The following is a 21,305-nucleotide window of genomic DNA, read 5'->3' on the forward strand; positions in this document are numbered from 1 at the left end:
GCGTGTAAAGTTAAGGCACATGGGATTGGGGGCAAGGTATTGACTTGGATAGAGAACTGGTTGGTGGACAGAAAGCAGAGAGTAGGAATTAACGGGTCTTTTTCCGAGTGGCAGGCAGTGACTAGTGGGGTACCACAGGGATCGGTCCTTGGACCCCAGCTATTCACAATATACATTAATGATCTAGATAAGGGAACTAGATGTAATATCTCCAAGTTTGCAGATGACACAAAGCTGGGTGGGCGTGTGTGCTGCGAGGAGGATACCGAGAAACTCCAGGATGATTTGGACAGGTTGGATGATTGGGCAGAAGCGTGGCAGATGCAATATAACGTGGATAAATGCGAGGTTATCCACTTTGGTGTCAAAAACAGAAAGGCAGGCTATTATCTGAATGGCAATAGATTGGGGGAAGGGGAAGTGCAACGAGACCTGGGTGTCCTTGTGCACCAGTCGCTGAAGGTAAGCATGCTTGTGCAGCAGGCAGTGAAGAAGGCAAATGGTATGTTGGCCTTCATAGCGAAAGGGTTTGAGTAAAGGAGCAAGGATGTCCTGCTGCAGTTGTACAGGGCCTTGGTGAGACCACACCTTGAGTACTGTGTGCAGTTTTGGTCGCCTTATCTGAGGAAGGATGTTCTTGCCATGGAAGGAGTTCAGCGAAGATTCACAAGGCTGATCCCTGGGATGGCAGGAATGATGTATGAGGAGAGATTGGGTCGATTGGGCTTATACTCGCTGGAGTTTAGAAGAATGAGAGGGGATCTCATCGAAACTTATAAAATTCTGACAGGTCTGGACAAACTAGATGCAGGTAGAATGTTCCTGATGGTCGGAGAGTCCAGAACCAGGGGTCATAGTCTAAGGATAAGGGGTAAGCCATTTAGGACAGAGATGAGGAAGAATTTCTTCACCCAGAGAGTGGTGAACCTGTGGAATTCTCTACCACAGAAGGCGGTTGAGGCCAAGTCTTTAAATATAGTCAAGAAGGAGTTAGATATATTTCTTAGAGCTAAAGGTATCAAGGGATATGGGGAGAAGGCAGGTACGGGGTACTGAGTTTGGATGATCAGCCATGATCTCATCGAATGGCGGAGCAGGCTCGAGGGGCCGAATGGCCTACTCCTGCTCCTATCTTCTATGTTTCATCTCATGAGCCACCCCTCACACTCACCCTCATCCTACTGCAAGCATACCAACTAACAACACATAAGGATAGGCACTTGAGAGGTTTAGCCAATGTTCATGTGAAGTTTCTGGTTATGTGTTGTCATACAGTGAAATATCTTTTTCCAAAAGTGCCCCTTATTGGACCAATCTGAGCGCACATTGAGAAGTGTTTTACTGAATTCCAGTGAATGTTCAGTCATAACCTCACCCCGCCCCCCCCGCCATTATAGTGATGTGTGTGCATGGAATGGCTTGGACAATAAAGGGATGCTTCACGGTGCTGGTGTGGGATGGTGTCAACTTGGTGCATCATGTGGCAGCCAAGGTTTACAGCATCAAGTGAAGTCAATCTGGCCATGATGATGCCATCGCTGGCCTCCCGGGTAGCAATTTTGTCAGGGACTGATGCCCTGTGTCCAGTGCAGCATCAGGTGGGTGAGGAGGAGGTTGGCGCTTCTGGTGCTGGTGCTGCTGTTGTGGCTGTTTGTGGTGCTGCCGCAGCTGCTGTTCCTCTGAATCTGACGACCAGGATGAGAGGATGTAAATGTTTCGTATCCCGCTGCTGTAGATTTCAGTTGAGGCAAGAAGCTTGCAAGTGCACACTTAAAGTGGCCTGAAATTATTCCAATCAGGTAACACTGCAGATGGGTATCAGCTTGAGCAGTCACAAGGTCAGAAGATTTGCAAAATCTTATCCCAAACCTCCAACAACAAAGTTGTTGCATTTGAATGTCAGCCATGTTACAGGAGCTCTTTTAAAGTGCTGCACCAATAATTATAAATCATGTCCTCGAGAAACCCATCTCCTTGCAGCTGGCGTGTTTCTGACAAGACGGGAAACAGGAGCCAGAAGCACGAAAATGGGAAATCACTATCAAAATAGGATTAGCAAGGCAGTTAACAGGCTCTTAACTGCCTTAGCTACCTTTCCCACAGGTTCCCATCAGGTAAGCTTGGGAGCGGCTGACCCAACACAAAAATCAGGTGGGGGTGGGATGGAGGTGGGTTGGCAGTCTGAAGCCATTTTTTCCGATTTACGCTGCCCACCCGCCTCCTCAGGGCTATTAAAATCGAGCCCACAGTGTGGGAAATTATGACCACAATTTGCATTCCACTATTCCGTGCCTTGAATGTTTTAAATCTAACCAATAGCTTGGTGCTCCTACAAGTTAATGTTCCAGGGCATCATGCAATTGCCTACACACACCAAACAACTGATCAAAGCCATGCAATCGAGGGAGGTGCTGAATGGAGATGGAAGATTTCCATAAAGGGAAGGAAGAAAAGCTGAAAGGCTGGTTGCCCCTGGGTGATCTCCCATACCAATATTGACAGTTGTGGTCTTGAAGGTGTGGTTGCATAGCAATAATGCCCAAAAGTAGGGAATGGATGGCAGCATGGCTAATTGCAGTAACTGCACTGTAGTTCTGTGGTGATTTCTGCCACCCTATCTTCAATTGCTGTTATGGTACATGTGTTCATATACAATCCATTTGATACTATATCACTGAAATGTGTATGTTGTTAGGAAGCAGAATATAGTTGTAAAGGGAGCTTGGTCACAATGGGGTGAGGTATTGAGTGGAGTTCTCCAGTGTCCATGCTGGGACCCCTCGATTATGATGTACATAAGTTACCTGGAATCACAGCCTTAATGTAAGGTGATGATGTGGAGATGCCGGTGTTGGACTGGGGTGGACAAATGTAGGAAGTCACACAACACCAGGTTATAGTCCAACAGCTTTATTTGAAATCACAAGCTTTCGGAGCGCTGCTCCTTCGTCAGGTGAAGTGAAGAGAAGCATACAGGCACAGCATATATAATCAGAGAAAACTGCCAGATGATTACAGGTAATCTTTCTAACTGCCCTTTATCACACCTCGGCAGAGAGATAATCACAGCAATCAAAGGTGTGAATGGTGTCCAAACAGGTCAGTCAGGAAAACATTACATCAAAGAACAATGAGGTGGGGTCACAAGGGGTCAAATGTTGCAGATGCTGGGGCCTGTATGAAAACAGAAAAAACCCAAAAAACTTTGCTGGAAATCACAGCAGGTCCGGCCGCATCTGTGCAGAGAGAACAAGCCAACGACGACTCGAGTCTGGATGGCTCTACGTCAGGTGGGGTTACATGTAGCCTGACATGAACCCAAGATCCCGCTTGAGGCCGTCCTCATGATTGCGGAACTTGGCTATCAGTTTAATGTAAGGTAGTTCCGTTCACAAATCACTCCAAGCTAGGGGGTATTGTCAACTCCAAGCAGACAGCCAAGATACTCTAAAGACAGCGCAACACCTGAGCTAATCATTTGCAAATGCAGTTCAATAATAATAATAAGAACAACAACTTGTATTTATATAGCACCTTTAACATAGTAAAACATCCCAAGGCATTTCACAGGAGTATTAAAAGACAAAAAATTTGACACCGAGCCACATAAGGAGCAATTAGGGCAGATGACCAAAAGCTTGGTCAAAGAGGTAGGTTTTAAGGAGCATCTTCAAGGAGGAAAGAGAGCTAGAGAGGTGGAAAAGTTTAGGGAGGGAGTTCCAGAGCTTAGAGCCTAGGCAACAGAAGGCACGGCCACCAACGGTTGAGCGATTAAAATCCGGGATGCTCAAGAGGCCAGAATTAGAGAAGCGCAGATATCTCGGGGTGGGGGGGCTGAAGGAGATTACAGAGATAGGGAGGGGCGAGGCCGTGGAGGGATTTGAAAACAAGGATGAGAATTTTGCTTAACGGGGAGCCAATGTAGGTCAGTGAGCACAAGGCACTGTATGCTTGAGGCATGTGTACTTCATAGGTGGAATAAAACTTGCCGAGGAAAGTTGAAAGAGACCTTGGGGTGTTAGCTGATACATTGCTCACTATCTCTAAATAGTGTGAGACAGCAATAAACAAAGTAAATAGGATACTGGGTTATTATTGTTAAACTAATTGATTTCAAATACCCAGATGTCATGCTGAAGTGGCCTGGTCAGACGGCACATGGACTACATAGGAATGTACAGAACCAGAAAAGATGATCTTAGTCCATTTGGTCAGCCGCAGAGTTTAAAGTTAGAATATACAGTTCATCATCTGTATCCCTGAATTGATTATCTCTCCAAATGTATTTCCACCTCCCTTTTAATATTACTGATGTTATTAGCCTTGATCTGTCCGTTCACCTTCCCTCTTTTGAGTGTCCTCCCATGCCACTTTGCTGCCATTGTCGAGGCTGCAGTAAACAGTTTCTCAGGTTTCAACTTATCAATACCCATAAGGATTGTGACTATCTTAATAAGATCCTCTCTGTCTTGTCTAGTATAAACAAGCTCAGCTTCTGCACTCTGCCCTTGTAACTCAAGTGTCTGATGCCAAGTATCAGGTGGGTAAGCTTTGCTGCATCTTTTCCAGTGCCATGATGCCCCTTCTGTGTTATGGTGACCACAACTGTACACAGTGCTCCAGATGGTATTGAAGCAATGCTCTGTATAGACTCAGTATCACACCCTGTGATGTTCTATTCCACATCTATATACTGTAACTCAAGATCACATTTGCCTTACTTATCAATGCTGTATATTAAGCACATGATTTCAACCAGTGCCCCAAATCCTTTTTCTATGTTGTATCCTGCAGACTGACACCACTTAGAATATATTACTTTGCACTTGTCAACAATGAGTTTCATTTGCCATTTCTCAGATCAATTTTTAAATCTATCTAAATCCCTCTGCAGCTGTTCAGCCTGCTCCCAATATTAGTGCCATCGTCATCGTCATTGTTTGACAGTGTTTCCTCTATCCCCATTTCCAAGTCACTGATAGATACTGTGAAAAACAAAGGTCCCAACTCTGATCTGGACCACCCCACGCACCCCCCCGCCCCCCACTCTGACACAGTTCTATGCATGGCCACCCTCTAGCCCTGAAATTCCAAAGGCCATATATGCCAGTGCTGTGCCCCTCAGCAGGGACTTGCAGCCTTCGATGTCATTCAGTGCTGACCCCAACATACTCTGTGAGGGCAGATCATTTGGTGGTTCAGTCACACAAATCACGTGTAACACAGGAGCATTGCACTTGGGGAACTTGGAAATTAGCAGTGCATCCTTTTAACCAGCCAAGAATAGCTGAAGTTTGCAGCAGTAGCAGCAAGTGAGTAGTAAACTGGTGGTCAGACTGAGATAACTGTCCAGTAAATGTCATAGAGGGCTCATCTGTGATCTTGTGCTAATTTGAGAGCATTGTCTTCAAGTGGAGTACTCGGCAGAGGCACCCAAAGAAGTCAGCAGGATGGTACAAAGTGGCACAGAAGAAAGTTAATTATTTAAGTGGGACACGGCAGAACCAGGAAACCGTAGGCTTATTATTTTTCTCTCCACTGATGCTGCCTGACCTGCTGAGTGTTTCCAGCATTATCTGTTTTGATTTGTAGGCCTATTAGTTTGACTTCAGTTACAGGTAAGATGCTCGAAGGGATCATAAGAAATGCTCTATATTATCATCTAGACAGAGACAAAGGGCTGGATTTTGTCAATGGGGACGTGATGGAGGCGGGTCTCCCACTTTTTGGGTTGTAGTCCCATCTCCATCGATTTGTGGCCAACCCACGTGATTTTCCCTTGATTGACCTTGTTGAGCCCGCCCAGTGGGCTCAGCAGGCCAATTAAGGGACACCCGGTTACAAGTTCCAGAGCTTTTGACAGATGAAATATCAGCGTTTGACAGCTCTGTGAAGCTGTCAAACACTGACAATCTGACTTCTAACTTGAGTCCTTCTCCACAGGCTCAGTTAGAAATCTCTCCAGACCAGAAAGCAGAATGCTGCAACTTTTGACAGCTCGCGGCCATTCTGCTTTCTGTGCCGGTGAGATGAGGGACTCCTGAGACCTGAAGGAAGAAAGCCTGCATTAGTAAGTAAAGGTAAGTAAAACTTATTTAAACACTTTACACACACCAAACACACTTACCTCTGCACTCATGCACCCATCACTCACCTGAACACTGGACATTTTGAACCCTCCAAGCCCTTCAGTCCGATGGTCCGCCTCGCTAACTTGGCGTGGTTTGGAGCCGTCGGACAGCCCACACTTCAGGGCTAAAAATAGGGATTAGGCCAAAAACTGCCTGTTAACTACCTGTTAACAGGCAGTTAATTGGCATTAATCCCCCTCCCACCTCGGGGAGGTGGCTCCCAGCACAGGTTGGGTACTCGCCTCCTGGGAAACGGGCATGGAGGTGGGTTGGGGGCAGGAACGGTTCGTGCCCCCCAATTCTGCAATTTTCCCCCACTCCTGCCTCCAAACCCGCCTCCACGGGGCTTGGAAATTTGAGCCCAAAGACCGTGATTGCCTCGATTGATGATGCTTGGAAACGGGTCAGGTGGCTTCCGGGTTCCAGTCCTGCCCCCAACTACATCCGGCCCACAGATGTGATTTTACGTCAATTGGCCTTGTTAAGCCCGCCCTGTGGGCTTGCTGGCCAATTAAGACGAAGCCAGTCAGATGACGTCATTTGATGACACGTCATCTGCTGGTTTTCTTAAAGGGACCATGCACAATTTTTTTTGACCGCTGATTTCTCAGTGTTTGACAGCATTGAGGTGCTGCAAACACTGACGATCACTGCACCCAGGCTCTCCAGTGACTCCCTCCTTAAACTAGAACAGATGGCAGCTACAGGTAAGGTTACAGAAGCAATCTGTCACTAGTGAGAGAGGTTCTCCCAATGAGGTGGAACTACACATACAGTTGAAAACTTGTTATCTACAGAAAAGTCTAAATGCATTAAAATGAATTTCCCAACATTTTCTTACCTCTGAAACTCACCAGTGCACCATTGGATCCTTCACACAACTTCTGCAGCTGTTATCAATGCAGAAACATTACAGCAGACTCACAACACGCCACACTTACCTGGTGTGGTGTCCAGACGTCGGGAAGCCTGAAGTAGAAGTGTCAAAATTGCAAAAGAGCCTGTTAACTGCCTGTTAACAACCAGACAGTTCAATGGCTATAATCCTCTTCCCTTGCGCAAATCAGGGACCCGACACTTGGGAAGATTGATTGAAGGCGGGTTGACAGCAGGTTTCCTGCCCGCTGTCAATCTTTGCGATTTTACCAGATGTCCCACCTCCAAACCCGTCCCCTGAGCACCGTCAAAATTCCGGCCAAAGTCTTAATTCAAACTCGTTGAATTTGAATGATCCAATAATTCAAATTGAAATTGTGCAAAAATTGCCTCCTGTGTTGTTTTATTAAAATTGCTTAATTCAGACTACTGGATAATTCAATTTTTTTCCAAGCAAAAATGACTTTAAATTAACAGAAGTAGACTATATGATACTCTAATTAATTCCCGGTAGATTAAAATCCCCCATGACAATTATATTCATGCTCAAACATATCTGCCAAATCTGTTCCCATAATTCAGCATCTGTAGCCTCATTCTGACTTTGTGACATGTAATAGATATTAACAACTAGCTTCTTCCCTTTGTTATTCCTTGCCTCACTCCATAATTCCTCTACCATTTCCATACTGAATTCCGGTTTAATTATAAAAACAGAAAATGCTGGAAATACTCAGCAGGTCAGGCAGCATCTGTGGAGAGAGAAACAGAGTTAACGTTTCAGGTCGATGACCCTTCGTCAGAACTGGAAAAAGTTAGAGATGTAACAGGTTTTTAAGCAAGTGTAGGGGCAGGGAAAGGGGGGAGGGGAGGAAAGAACAAAAGGGAAGGTCTGTGATAGGATGGAAGGCAGGAGAGATTAAAAGACAAAAGGGATGATGGTGCAAGGCAAAAGGAGATGGTAATGGGACAAGTTAAGAAACAAAAGATGATTCTAGATGAGGTGTAAATGGCAATGGCAGAATGATCGACAGCTGCCATGTGAGAGGAGAAAAAAAGGGGAAAAAAAAGGGGCCGAGGTTATAATCTGAAATGGTTGAACTCGATGTTGAGTCCAGAAGGCTGTAAAGTGCCTAATCGAAAGATGAGGTGCTGTTCCTCGAGCTTACATTGAACTTCATTGGAACAGTGTAAGAGGCCGAAGACTGAGAGATCAGAGTGGGAGTGGAGCGGAGAATACGGTTTAATTATTTCTCTTACCATCACATCTTCTTTCACATAAAACGTAGCACCCTCTCATGTCTTATTCTTTCTATCCTTATGTATCAATCTATATGCTATGAGATGCACTCCACTCTGCAGCTTTACTTAGCATCCCCTGCATTCCTTCTCCTCCATTGTTGGACTACTCTCAATGAGCCTGATCCCCAGGCTGAGAAGGAAGAGCAATGAAGAATGACTTGATAATCTAGGGCTCCTCAGCTTTGAAAAGTGATGTGTTCGAAGCTTCTTATAGAGGCATATATGATACTCCATAGAATAGAGAAGTAAACCCAGCACAATGTTTTCAGATATTCAAGACCGCAGGGCAGCACAAGTTCATGGTTTGAAAAGCAAATTTGAAACCGGTTAAGAAGTATTTCTTTACATAGGAAGAATGTGTTCCCAATTAAATCTTGCTGATGAGTTCTCAAACTCAGTCAACCTGCAGTGGGTAGATGACTAAAAAGGAGTCAGGATCCTCCAAAGGAGTGGGGAGGGGTGGGGTGGAGAGGAATTAGAGGGACAGTGTGTTCTGATCTGTGCTTCCTAATAGCCACTTCAAGACAGCAGTGGCGGGGACCTGTAGCAGATTGCTAACTCACCCTTCCTTCCCTCCCAAATATAGGTAGTTTAGAGAATTGGGGAGGGGACAAAGAGAAATTTAATATGCCATAAAATTTTTGAAAAAATGATAGAAAAGCTGGGCATTTGTTATATGTGGACCCACTAAAAAATGAAGCCACTATATTGCTTGTTAAGATGATATGGTGTTAAAATTCCTGTCTCTGGAACTGAATCATGATTTTCTGTAAGTTTCTCAAATTATGATTTGAATATTGTGACTTTTGAAGTTGTTGGTTTCTTCAGTGTCCCAAAACATTATTTCCCTAGCTGTAGCTCATTTTCAAAGTACTATGGTTCTCTGCAGAACTGACAAATTACATTATAAAATTGAAGGAATGCAGAGTTAAAAGATAGATTAACTGGCGCATTACTATGTTCTGTTGACAGAGTTCCACAGCCCGATCCCAATTTGTTGCTGAGCTCTTGTTCTATACGAGATTGTTTCCACTAGTGCTGTCACAGCAAGCCAAGCCATTAAAGTGTGTTTTTAGTCCCTGATTCATCAGCTAGAACTCATTCAAACCATTTCCTAATAAACTTCGGCATCCTGCATTCACAATTCAAGCCTCAGTTCCATGTATCTACTTATTCATGTCAGAAGTTTGGTGTTTGATCACCAACATGGTCAGCAAGTGCGGCCATAGATAAGATTATAATGTAGTTAAAATTGCTAATCGTTTATGGCCTTCTCACAGCAAATTTCATGTAATGTACAAAGGTTAATAGAGGGGAGTGCTTTACATAGAAACATAGGTTATGTAAAAGGGGATAACCAATGCTCAGGAAAGTGCTGCATGCAGCATAACGAATAGTGAAGAGTCTGTAAGAACAGGATAGACCTGGAGGCAACTTTGATAAGTACAGAGGTTTAAAACAGGAAAATGGTGTTTTTCATAAGTGGCCTAAGTCTCTTGAACTGAAACCTACAACATTATTGGCCCAACATTTGCGATCGGAGGTTTCCCGCGGGCAGATGCCTCCGACCTGTAAAATATCTACGTATTTAACTGGTGGCTCGGGAGGTACGGAGGCTTGCGATCCTGGGCCTCTCTGGGTACGCGCAGGCAGCGGCCCATGTATCCCAGGGGACGCATGCGGTTCGCAAACGCCCCTGGGATCACTTGGGCCAGCCCAACCAATAAAATAACTCCCATAATTATGAATGGGGATCACTTAAAAAAAATACACAAACACATGAAATACATTTTTTTAAATTACATATTTAAAATTAATTACTGCCATTTAATTAAATATTTTAAACAAATGTAATTTTATGTTTTAACGTGACTAAAAATAAACTTACCTTATTGGACAAGGTATTTTTAATGTATAAATGAGTTCTAAAATTTTATTTTTCTATTTTTTAAAACTCTTATGTTGGTAAAAGCAGGTCTTACGCCTGCTTTTACCAGGCACAAGAATTTCACGGGCATTCAGTGGGCGGTAGTTGGGCAAATAGTGCAACTCTCCACCCGCAGAGGCCCATCTCCCGGGGATGCGGAGGATTTGTCAAGAAGATTCGTGACAGATCGCAAGTGCCGGGTTTTCGCGCATGTGCTCCACATGCCTAAACCCGGAACTTATGCGGCCCCTACGGGTGCATACGCACCTGTAGGGATCGCAGAATACGACCCATTGTGTGCCATGATTAGGGTAGCATGTCGAGGTTTAACAATTCTTCGGCAGCACCTCCCAAACCCACGACGTCTACCATTTAGAAGGACAAGGGCAGCAGGTGCATGGGAACACCGCCAGCTCCAAGTTCCCCTCAAAGCCACACACCATCCTGACTTGGAAATATATCGCCATTCCTTCTTAGTTGCTGGGTCAAAATCCTACCGAACAGCACTGTGGGAGTATCTTCACCTCACGGACTGCAGCGGTTCAAGAAGGCGGCTCACCACCACCTCCTCAACGGCATTAAGGGATGGGCAATAAATGCTGGCCTTGCCAGCGATGCCCACATCCCACGAATGAATATAAAAAACAATCAGCCCAATTGCAATATTGACCACTGAAGATTATGCGGGATACTCACCTGGTTCTCTTGACTAGTTCTTATTTTTCAGACCTTCTGAATAATGCCTGTGGCTTTGCAGTTCTCAATGAATTTATGTTTCATTTTAATATCAAGGGGGAGAAATTCGGTTGATAGCACCACCGATTAACGCCTAAAGAGGCCGAGAAATGGGGCGCTAGCCAATTTCCGGGCAGGCGCAAGGTGCCTAGCGCCTCGCCCTATATTGAGCATGCATTTAGCGCCGGCGCTAAATCTTAGCGCCCGCTCATGGGCGCAGGCTGATTATGACGTCATTTGAGTGTGCGCCTTTTGGGCGCCCCGGACCGGAAATTCAGTGGCGCCCCCCTCCGTAGTGCCTGCCGCTAATAGTGACAGCTTACCTGGGCCTTACCAAGTCGCTCTCGGGCTGGAGGAGCGTTATTTAAAGGGGACTGGTGTGGTTTAAAAGCGGCAGCCATTTTTGGATCACAACTTTCTCGAGAGCTACAAAGAGTTGCTGAGCTGCACACTGAGAGCCATTTGACCACTGAGCCAGCGCAGGCAGACGATCTTCAGCCTTCTGACCATCACCTTGCTGTTGGTGAGCCTTGACAATGGGGAACCTTCCTGTGGGCACTTATTATGGGGGCTGCATTGGAGGGGAACGTCCTGCTGCTGAGTCATCTGGAAAGGGCACTGAGACGCAGGGAGAGGGGGGTGGGCATGACCAGACGGAGGAGGGCCAACAGACATCACCACAGCAGACCTTACGCTGGCAGGGTTATCCGACAGCAGTTTTCCTACATGAACATGCCGGAGGAGCAGTGTGTCAGACGGCTGCAATTTAAAAAGGAGGTGGTGACTGAGCTGTGCCAGCTGCTTCAGCCAGATCTGCAGCCTCAGATAAGGTGCAGGACATCTCTGTCGGCGGCTGAGAAGATGGCTGCTGGCCTGAACTTCTACGCGAGCGGCTCTTCTCAGGCTGCGTGTCAGAGGCTGATCAGAAGTAGCTTCTAGGCCCCTCTCATGGAATGCTTGCTGCCATTCCAAGAACAGGAATGGAACCGGTCTGATACCCCCAAACCTGTGAAGGGCAAGATGCATGTAAATAGCAGGCATAGCCATTGTAAATGAAGAAAGTGTTTCATTACACAAAATGTGGTTCCTTCAAACATGAGAAAGCTATGGCAACAGAAAGCAAAACTAATACACTGACACATAACTGCCTCTCACACCCGGGAAACTGCCCAAAATATAAATCACATTCCGACCATCTTCCTTGGCCTTGATTCCACTGCGCCAACCAAAGCATCCAATGCCCCATCAGTGAGGCGTTCCGCCCTCTGCCTCACCCTTTCCATGTCTTGCTAGGCTGGTGCGCCACAGGTAGGCTCCCACCGCTTTGAAGGCCTACAAGGCAGTGAGTGTGTCTGGTGATGCCAATTGACCTGCCCCTTTAAGAGCTGGCCGGCGCCACTGTGTCTCAGGGAAAGTGATTATTGACAGCACCCTCGCTGCGCCCCGCCGCCGCGAAATTGGGTTGCGCCGCCGGGTTAGCGCCTTAAGAGTAGTGTGCAGCGCCTGATTTAGTGCCGCAATCACCTTTAGGGGCGCAGCAATCCAATATCACGCTAGGTGGCGCTAAATTGCACCTGGCGCTAAACTTTGCGCATCGCCAGGACTAGCGCCCCAAACGCGGCTATACCAAATTTCTAGGCCCAAATGTCTAATTTATTTAGCCTTTCTTTGTTTTTGGTGCACAACATAATATGGGAATAGAAACTTGCCCACAGCGGTTATTGATTTTTGCTACGAGTCCAAAACACCCCATGGAGTCAAGCAGAGGAAGCCAGATTCTTGAATTTCTTTCACTGGTGCAATACATAATTACAATATGTAATAGGCAGAAAAGAAACAGCAGTCCTCTGTCAGAATGAGCCCGTGAGCGTCCATTGAGCCACTGATAACAGAACAGGTTTCACAGTGAAGGAGGAAAGCTTCATGCTTACGTCTGCAACTCTGTAAAGTCTTGTTTGATCGAGGGAAAAATGTTCCGCCATCTGCATTTTATTTCCTTCAGTTTTCTTTCTACCTGTCCTGAAAGCTTAAATTTATGCTATATGGGTGCCCCCAACCCTCCTGTACCTTGCCACATGGGCATTCTTCACCTGTGACCCGAGATATTGTTAGCTATATTAATCAATCTGGGTTGTGTCCTCACACAACACACTGGATAACAATAAGAAATGGGAAACTTTGCTGATTATTTTTTTGCCAAGCCCTAGTCTGGGGCACTGAAGCTAATTGTAGCACCCCACCCGCCCCAGTTGAGATCAGTGAACATGAACCTTCCTGGTCTGTATTACTCAATATCCCACCAGGCTAGGGTTTCCCTCTTGTATTGAATGTTATATCCAGAGCGAATGTTCCAGAGAGCCTGAAATAAAAAGTAGCCTGTAGGAACGGAGGTTCCTATCTGAATAAGGTATTCGACTCGATGAATCAAATCAACAGGTTTTAATGAACAACGAAGTTAACAGGGAAACTACAGGAGAAACGGTACACAGGTCTAATCAGCTTGCTGGGCACTCGACGACTACTGGAAGATTCTGGAAGCTGACGTCATGACGTCATCGCGTTCTTCGCGCCACTGGTGGTCACGTGATCGGCGTCATGACATCATCACGTGGAGTGCAGGAAAACACAATACAGTACAGTTAACAGGCAGTTTAAAGGTGCAGTCCGCGGCTGCACTACACTGTAGTTAAAGGGATTATTACTAATTGTTCTGAGACCCTTGGTGGCTCCGCCACAGGCGCCCCCCCAGAATCCACTTTAACGGACATTGTCAACCGAGTAGGAGGTTTAATGATCCTGGCCGAACGGCGACGAAACTCAGGTAGCGGAAACGGGGCGTTAGTAGAAGAACCAGTGCCGGATTGCGGCAGAAGCGGCGTCTCGGGCGAGGCAGAAACGGTAGTCAGAGGTGCAGGCGCGTCTGAGGCCAAATCGGGCTGTTCGATGGTGGGCTGGTGCACAGCTGGTCTGGCGGCCAACGGCGGTCGGCCGCGGCGAGGCGGTTGGGCAGCCACGACAGGCTCACTCCGATCTAGGTGGGCTGGTTTGAGCCGGTCGATAGAGATGGTATCGGACTTTCCACCGACTTCGACTGTGAAAAACTTTTCCCCTGATGAGATGACATGAAAAGGTCCGGTATACGGCGGCTTGAGCGGGTCTCTGTGACCGTCCTGTCTAATAAAGACATAGTCCGAACTCATGAGCTCTGTCGGGACGTGGTGCCTCTGCAGGTCATGCTGCGAGGTTGGGATGGGCAGGAAATTCTTAGCCGCCTCCTGATGTAGCAGGAGCTGTTGAGCTGCAGACCATGGTTCGGTGTGTGGAGGGAGAAAGTCACCTGGCACTCTGTCTGGCCATAAACCAGCTCAGCCGATGAAGACTGAAGATCCTCCTTTGGGGCTGTCCGAAGGCCCAGCATCACCCATGGGAGCCTGTCCACCCAGTTGGGTCCCCTCAAGCTGGCACGGAGGGACGCTTTGAGAGACCTTTCGCACAGACCATTCGCCTGCGGATGGTACGCGGTGGTACGGTGCAGCTTGGTACCCAGGCCTTGTGCCACTGCGTTCCACAGCTCTGATGTGAATTGCGGACCGTGGTCCGAGGAGATGTCCGATGGCACCCCGAACCGAGCCACCCACAACGAAAGAAATGCCCTGGCGACATCTGCTGCGGTGGTAGCGGCCAAGGGAATCGCCTCTGGCCACCTGGTGGTCCGGTCTACCACCGTCAGGAGGTGTGTGAATCCGCGTGACCCGGGAAGGGGACCTACTAAATCCACGTGAACGTGGTCGAAACGGCGCTCAGGCACCAGGAAGTTGGCAACTGGAGCCTTGACGTGACGGTGGACTTTGGATTTTTGACAATCGACGCAATTGTTTGTCCAGCCCCGGACGTCCAAATGCATGCCTTTCCAAACAAATTTGCGGGACAGTAGCCGTTGAGAAGACCGCATCCCCGGGTGAGATAACCCGTGGATTGCCTGGAATACTTTCTTGCGCCATTCGACCGGCACGATGGGCCGGGGCACTCCCATGGATGTGTCGCACAAGAGCGTGGTTCCTGCCGCTTGAAACGGCACGTCTGCAACCTGCCAACTGGAAGGCGTGCTCCTAAACGCTTGTACCTCTGGGTCTGCCAGTTGATCCTCTGCCAGTCCGACGAAATCGATGCCCAGGTGGACTGCCTGGACTGGAACCCGGGAAAGGCAATCTGCCACGAGATTATCCTTGCCTGACACGTGCCGCAAATCCGTTGTGAATTCGGATATAAACGTGAGGTGGCGCTGCTGCCGAGCTGACCAAGGTTCCGCCGTTTTGGCCATGGTGAAGGTGAGCGGCTTGTGGTCCACGAATGCAGTGAACGGACGGCCTTCTAGAAGGAAACGGAAATGCCGGATGGCCAAAAACAGGGCTAGCAACTCTCTGTCAAAAGTGCTATACTTTCGCTCGTTCTTGCGCAGTTGGTGGCTGAAAAAGGCTAACGGCTGCCAACTCCCGTCGACCCACTGCTCTTGAACTGCTTCGATGGCGTAGTCGGAGGCATCCGTAGTGAGGGCAACAGTCGCGCCCGGGAGTGGGTGTGCTAGCATAGTTGCATCCGCCAACACCGCCTTGGTATCGTGGAACGCCTGGTCCATTTGCGGTGTCCAAGTGAGAACATCCTTGCCCGACTTTCCTTTTAGTGCTTCGTACAGAGGTTGCATTAACCGGGCCACCTTGGGGGTGAAACAATGATAAAAATTTACCATCCCCAAGAACTCTTGCAGGGGTTTGACTGTGTGAGGCCGCGGGAATGCGGTAACTGCCTCTACCTTGGTGGCTAGCGGGACGGCACCTTCTGGGGTAATCCTGTGTCCCAGGAAATCAATACTGGATACTCCAAACGTGCATTTGGCCGGATTGACAATAAGGCCGTGTTGGCTGAGCTGGGCGAAAAGTGTACGTAAATGGGCCATGTGAGCTGTCGTATCCTTGCTGGCTATGAGGATGTCATCCAAATATACAAAAATGAAGGGCAGGTCCCGTAAGACAGAGTCCATCAACCGCTGGAATGCTTGAGCTGCGTTTTTCAGACCAAATGGCATGCGGAGGAACTCAAAAAGGCCGAACGGAGTGATGACTGCCGTTTTAGGGACGTCTGGAGGGTGCACCGGAACTTGGTGATATCCACGAACGAGATCCACTTTAGGAAATATAGAGTTGCCAGCCAGATGTGCTGAAAAATCTTGGATGTGGGGAATAGGATACCTGTCCGGTGTCATGGCGTCGTTTAAGCGTCTGTAATCCCCGCAAGGTCGCCATCCGCCGCCTGATTTGGGTACTATATGCAGTGGGGAGGACCAAGGGCTGTCCGAACGCCGGATGATCCCGAGGCGCTCCATGGTCTGGAACTCAGCCTTTGCGGCTGCCAGCTTGCCGGCTTCTAATCGCCGCACCCAAGCGTAAACGGGTGCTCCGGTCGTGGAGATATGGTGCTCCACCCCGTGCCGTGTGCTTGCAGCTGAAAAAGTAGACCTGGTGAGCTCTGGGAATTCGCCGAGCAGGTGTGTAAACCCATCTTGCGACGGAACCACACAGGCCACTGACCAGGACACAGCGGTGCTGCGGTGGCAGGGCACTGCGTGGAAAGTGGACGCATTAATGAGTCGGCAGTGTTGGACGTCGACCAGCAGACCGTTGGCACAGAAAAAATCAGCCCCCAGGATGGCCTGTGAGACCTTAGCTGTAATAAAGTCGCAGACAAAACGCTGACCGGCGAAGGTTAAGTTTACCGTCCGTTTACCGAATGTACGCATGGCAGCGCCGTTTATTGCCACGAGGGAAGACCCCTGGCCGCCGGATAGTAGGTACAGCTTTGAAGCTGACAGGATGCTGCACTGTGAACCAGTGTCGCACAGGAATCGTCGGCCCGTAACGGAATCTGTAATGTAAATGAGTTTGCCCGCCAAGCCCGCCGCCATAGCTAACTTGCCGTGATTTTCAGACCTTGTCGTCCGTCCAGGAGGACGCGGGCTTGTTGGAGGTTTTTTTTCTTGAGGGAAACTGCAAGGAGGCCGGCAGCATCGAGCTTTGGTGCCAAAACGGGCGTGGCACGCGCACCATCCTGCTGGGGGAGGGCTGGGCTTCGCTCGCGTGGGGGAAAAGCGCCTCGTGGCTGCACAACATTGCTGAGTAACAGTAAATATCTTGGCTGCCTCTGCAGCGAGTTCAGCACCGTCTGTGATGGCAGTGTTGGCCAAGGCCGCCTGAACCGGTTTGGGTAGCTGGCAGAGGAAAAGCTCACGGAATAAAAAACATTGGGGTTCCGCGCCCAACAGCGTGAGCATTTGACTCATCAGCTCTGACGGTTTTGAGTCCCCGAGGCCGGGCATGGAAATAAGCTTGCGTGCCCGCTCCGACTTATTAAGATCAAATACCTGTAGCAAACGGGCTTTAAGCGCTTCGTACTTGCCCTCCTCCAGTGGGCTTCCAAGGATGCTGACGACCTGCGAGGCCGTGGCACTGTCGAGAGCGGCAACCACATAATAATAACGGGTCGAATCCGCTGTGACCTCCCGGAGAGCGAACTGTGCTTCTGCCTGGAAAAACCATGCTGCTGGCTGCTGTTCCCAGAACTGCGGCAGTTTAAGGGCGACGGCGTTCGTGTTCATCCTCGGCGAAAGTTGTCCGACGAGATCGGGGTCACCGGTTCCTATCTGAATAAGGTATTTGACTCGATGAATCAAATCAACAGGTTTTAATGAACAACGAAGTTAACAGGGAAACTACAGGAGAAATGGTACACGGGTCTAATCAGCTTGCTGGGCACTCGACGACTACTGGAAGCTGACGTCATGACGTCATCGCGTTCTTCGCGCCACTGGTGGTCACGTGATCGGCGTTATGACATCATCACGTGGAGTGCAGGAAAACACAATACAGTACAGTTAACAGGCAGTTTAAAGGTGCAGTCCGCGGCTGCACTACACTGTAGTTAAAGGGATTATTACTAATTGTTCTGAGACCCTTAGTGGCACCGCCACAAGCCCGTGCATTACCACACAAATTTGAGTGTTTATCAAGCATAATAATTTATCTCATTACAGGTTGTAGAATCTTACTGTGTGCATATTCACTGCTACTTTTGCCTACAAAACAACAGTGACTAGAATTCAAAAGTAGTTTATTGGCTGTGATGCATTTTGGGACACCTCAAGGATGTGAGAGGTGATGCATTAATGCAAGGTCTTTCTTTTTGTTTCCACAACTGTGGGCGAGTTAAAGGGAGCAGCATTGGTGTTAACTAAATCCAGGGCTTGGTGGGAAGGGATGCTGGAGACGCTATCATATGTTAAGGAGTTGCTGTCTGAGAGTTTTAGTTGCTAGCCTTTTGCGGGGAGCACAATCAATTGAGTGGGTGTAGTATGCTCAGACGCGGCCTTTGGAAGGGCTGTTTGTGGTTGCTTCAAGGTGAGCTGACCAATTCCTGATAAGGAAATTCCCTCCTGCTCCCAGCACAGAGCTACAGCTGAGTGAGGCGAATACTTTGAATGAAAAGTGCTCAGGTCTGAATGAAAAGTGCTCAGTTCTGAGTGTAATAGAGCCACCTGGTAGACTTCTGATGTATATAATAATAAAGCCATATGCAGTACAGTTCTTACTGGAAGCCATGTTGTGCTGTTGTGTATATATATGCTGTGTCTCAAGATATCACAGAATTGGCGATGAGGATGCGATTGCGGATTCCCTAGCTGAAATTTTTGTTGGAGGATAATCCTGCCAACTGACGGAGGGACTGTTAGAGATTCTTCATTTTGGGAATGCCTATGGGAATAATGGGGCACTTGGGTGAGTTCCATCGTGACTGAGAGATATTCGGAGCATATGTGGTGCGGCTAGAAATGTTTTTCACCATGAATAGTATTGTCAAAGTCCCTGATGATGTAAACCATAACCGGGCGGTTGTAGAAATGAAACGGGCTAATTTTTTGACTGAAGCAAACCCCCAGGTGTATGAAACCCTGAAAAATGTGCTTGTTCCCGCCAAGCTGAATGACACGCCACTGAAGGAGATCCTAACCAAGTTAGAACAGCACTACAGTCCTGAGCCCCTGGAAATTGCTGAAAGTTATCGTTTTGGAACACATGATCAATTAAATGACGAGGGTATCAGTGAGTACATTGTAGCTTTAAAAAAGCTATCCATTCACTGTCATTTTGGAAACTTTCAGGACCGAGCTTTGTGTGACCGCTTTGTTTGTGGGTTGAATAATGAACGTATCAGAAGTAAATTGTTGACAACCCCTAACGTGACTTTTGACTTAGCTTGTCAGACAGCTATGTCGATGGATATGGCTGACTGATACTCCCGAGAGTTCCGCGCCATTTCCAGTCGTCAGACAACTGAGGTGAGTTGGCTGCAGGCTAAAAGTAAAAGGCAGTTGGGACCCAAGGCCTCAGCAACTGGCCAAGGTAACAGTGCATTGAAGTCATGCTATCGGTGCCTGGGACAACACACCACTCAAAGCTGTCCATATGTGAAGGCAGAGTGTTTCTACTGCAAGAAAACTGGGCATCTTGCGAAGGCGTACTGACAGAAGAGTAAACCGACTGGCAATATTAGAAGTAGAAATCGCCAGACACTACATACCATTGAAGAGAAGCAGCAGGACGAGGAGTTTCTGGAGATTCACGTCATCAGGAGTACGAAGGTATCTAACAGCGATTCGCGAGGTATCATCATCCAAGTAGATGTTGCACGAACCAGGATACCCATGGAAATCGACACTGGTGCACCCGTGGGCGTAGTACCGGAATCATTATATCGCGACAAGTTGCATGATTATCGACTAAAGAAATCGAAGGTAGAGCTGTGAGGCTACTCAGGAGAGCAAATCCCTGTAGTAGGAAGTGTCACCATACCAGTGAAATACAAGGATCAGTGTCAGAGCTTGCCTCTCATAGTAGTGGCAGGAGACAAGCCTGCCTTGATAGTAGAAATTGGTTGGGATCACTGAAGCTGGATTGGAATGAGATTTTTCATGTGGAAGCAAAATTTGCATTGAAAGATGATGTCATCAAGCAGTATCTGAAGGTGTTCAGTGAAACGGGCAGTCTGATCCAAGACTTCAAGGCGATTGTGTCAGAGTGCAGAAGGACGCAAGACCAGTTTACTGCAAGCCACGTCCCGTACCATACGCACTCAAGGAAAAAGTTGAGCAAGAACTCCAGACTAGAAACGGAGAACATTGGGCCAGTAATTCCGGTCCCAACGCGTGAGTACGGACGGGGTACTCACGCGTGGGCCCGTTGGAAGTGCCGGATTTCAGCATGCACAGCGCATGCGCGGGAAACCGGCATTTCCAGGACTCTGCGCGCACACGTTGAACTTCCTTCTTTTTGACAGGTTTGCGCGTGTGCAAGGGCCTGAACTTTTTACACATATAAAAAGGAGGCGTAAGGAGTGGATTCTTGAAGGTAAGTGGTCTATTATTTAAAATTATTACATTTTTTCCACAGCTTCATTGTTTTTAAGGACTTTACAGTAAGGTAAGTTTATTTTTAGACCCGATTTCGTAAAAAATTATTTTTTTCAAAAATTTTATTAATTGTTTAAAATAGCTTTTTAAAGTTATTTATAGTTTATTTAATTATTGGGATTTTTAAATTTTTTAATTTAAAGTTAAACTAGTCTTTTGGGCGCCCGTACTTTTCATGAGTTTGACAGTTTTTGCTATCAAACTCATGAATGAAGTTTCCCCTCCCCTGATTGGCTGCAGAGTGCTCACCTGATCCCAGCCGGCACATCGCACTAACTACGCTGCTGGATCAGGCAAGCACATCGCGCCGACATCTGAACCGGGCCAGTGACAGGAATTCCAAGCAGGCCCAGGCTTCAGATGTCGGCGCGCCGGGTGAGTGCACATCGGGGGCTTGCACGCGCGGCAAGCACCCGATCCTAATTTCTGGCCCAATATCTCTAAGGTAGATCTGAGTAATTGGGCTACACCCATTGTTGTTGTACCTAAGTCAGATGGTAAGGTAAGGTTGTGTGGTGATTATAATGTAACTGTAAACCAGGTTCTAGAGTGTAATCTACCCAATATGTTGCCAAACGTGGAAGATTTGTTCACAATGCTGACAGGTGGCCAGATCTTTTCGAAGTTAGATCTAACAAACTCCTACCTACAACTTGAATTAGATGAAGAGTCCAAGTCATGCTTGACTATAAATACTCACCGAGGCCTATATCAGTTCAATAGGCTACCATTTGGAGTGTCTACTGCCCCCGACATATTCCAGGGGGTGATGCACCAAATTTTGCAAAGGATTGAAGGGGTAGTGTGTTACATAGAA

The 21,305-nt window shown here is 47.6% G+C and overlaps 1 pseudogene; it reads left to right on the top strand.

Moving 5' to 3' along the window:
- Positions 1-18,551: 18,551 nt before the first annotated feature.
- On the top strand, positions 18,552-19,680 carry LOC147106168 (uncharacterized; annotated as a pseudogene).
- The last annotated feature ends 1,625 nt before the right edge of the window (positions 19,681-21,305 follow it).

The sequence above is a fragment of the Somniosus microcephalus genome, chromosome 16, assembly GCF_052327205.1.
Source record: "Somniosus microcephalus isolate GS21.2 chromosome 16, FLI_Smic_1.0, whole genome shotgun sequence".
In the NCBI taxonomy this organism is placed as follows: Eukaryota; Metazoa; Chordata; class Chondrichthyes; order Squaliformes; family Somniosidae; genus Somniosus; species Somniosus microcephalus.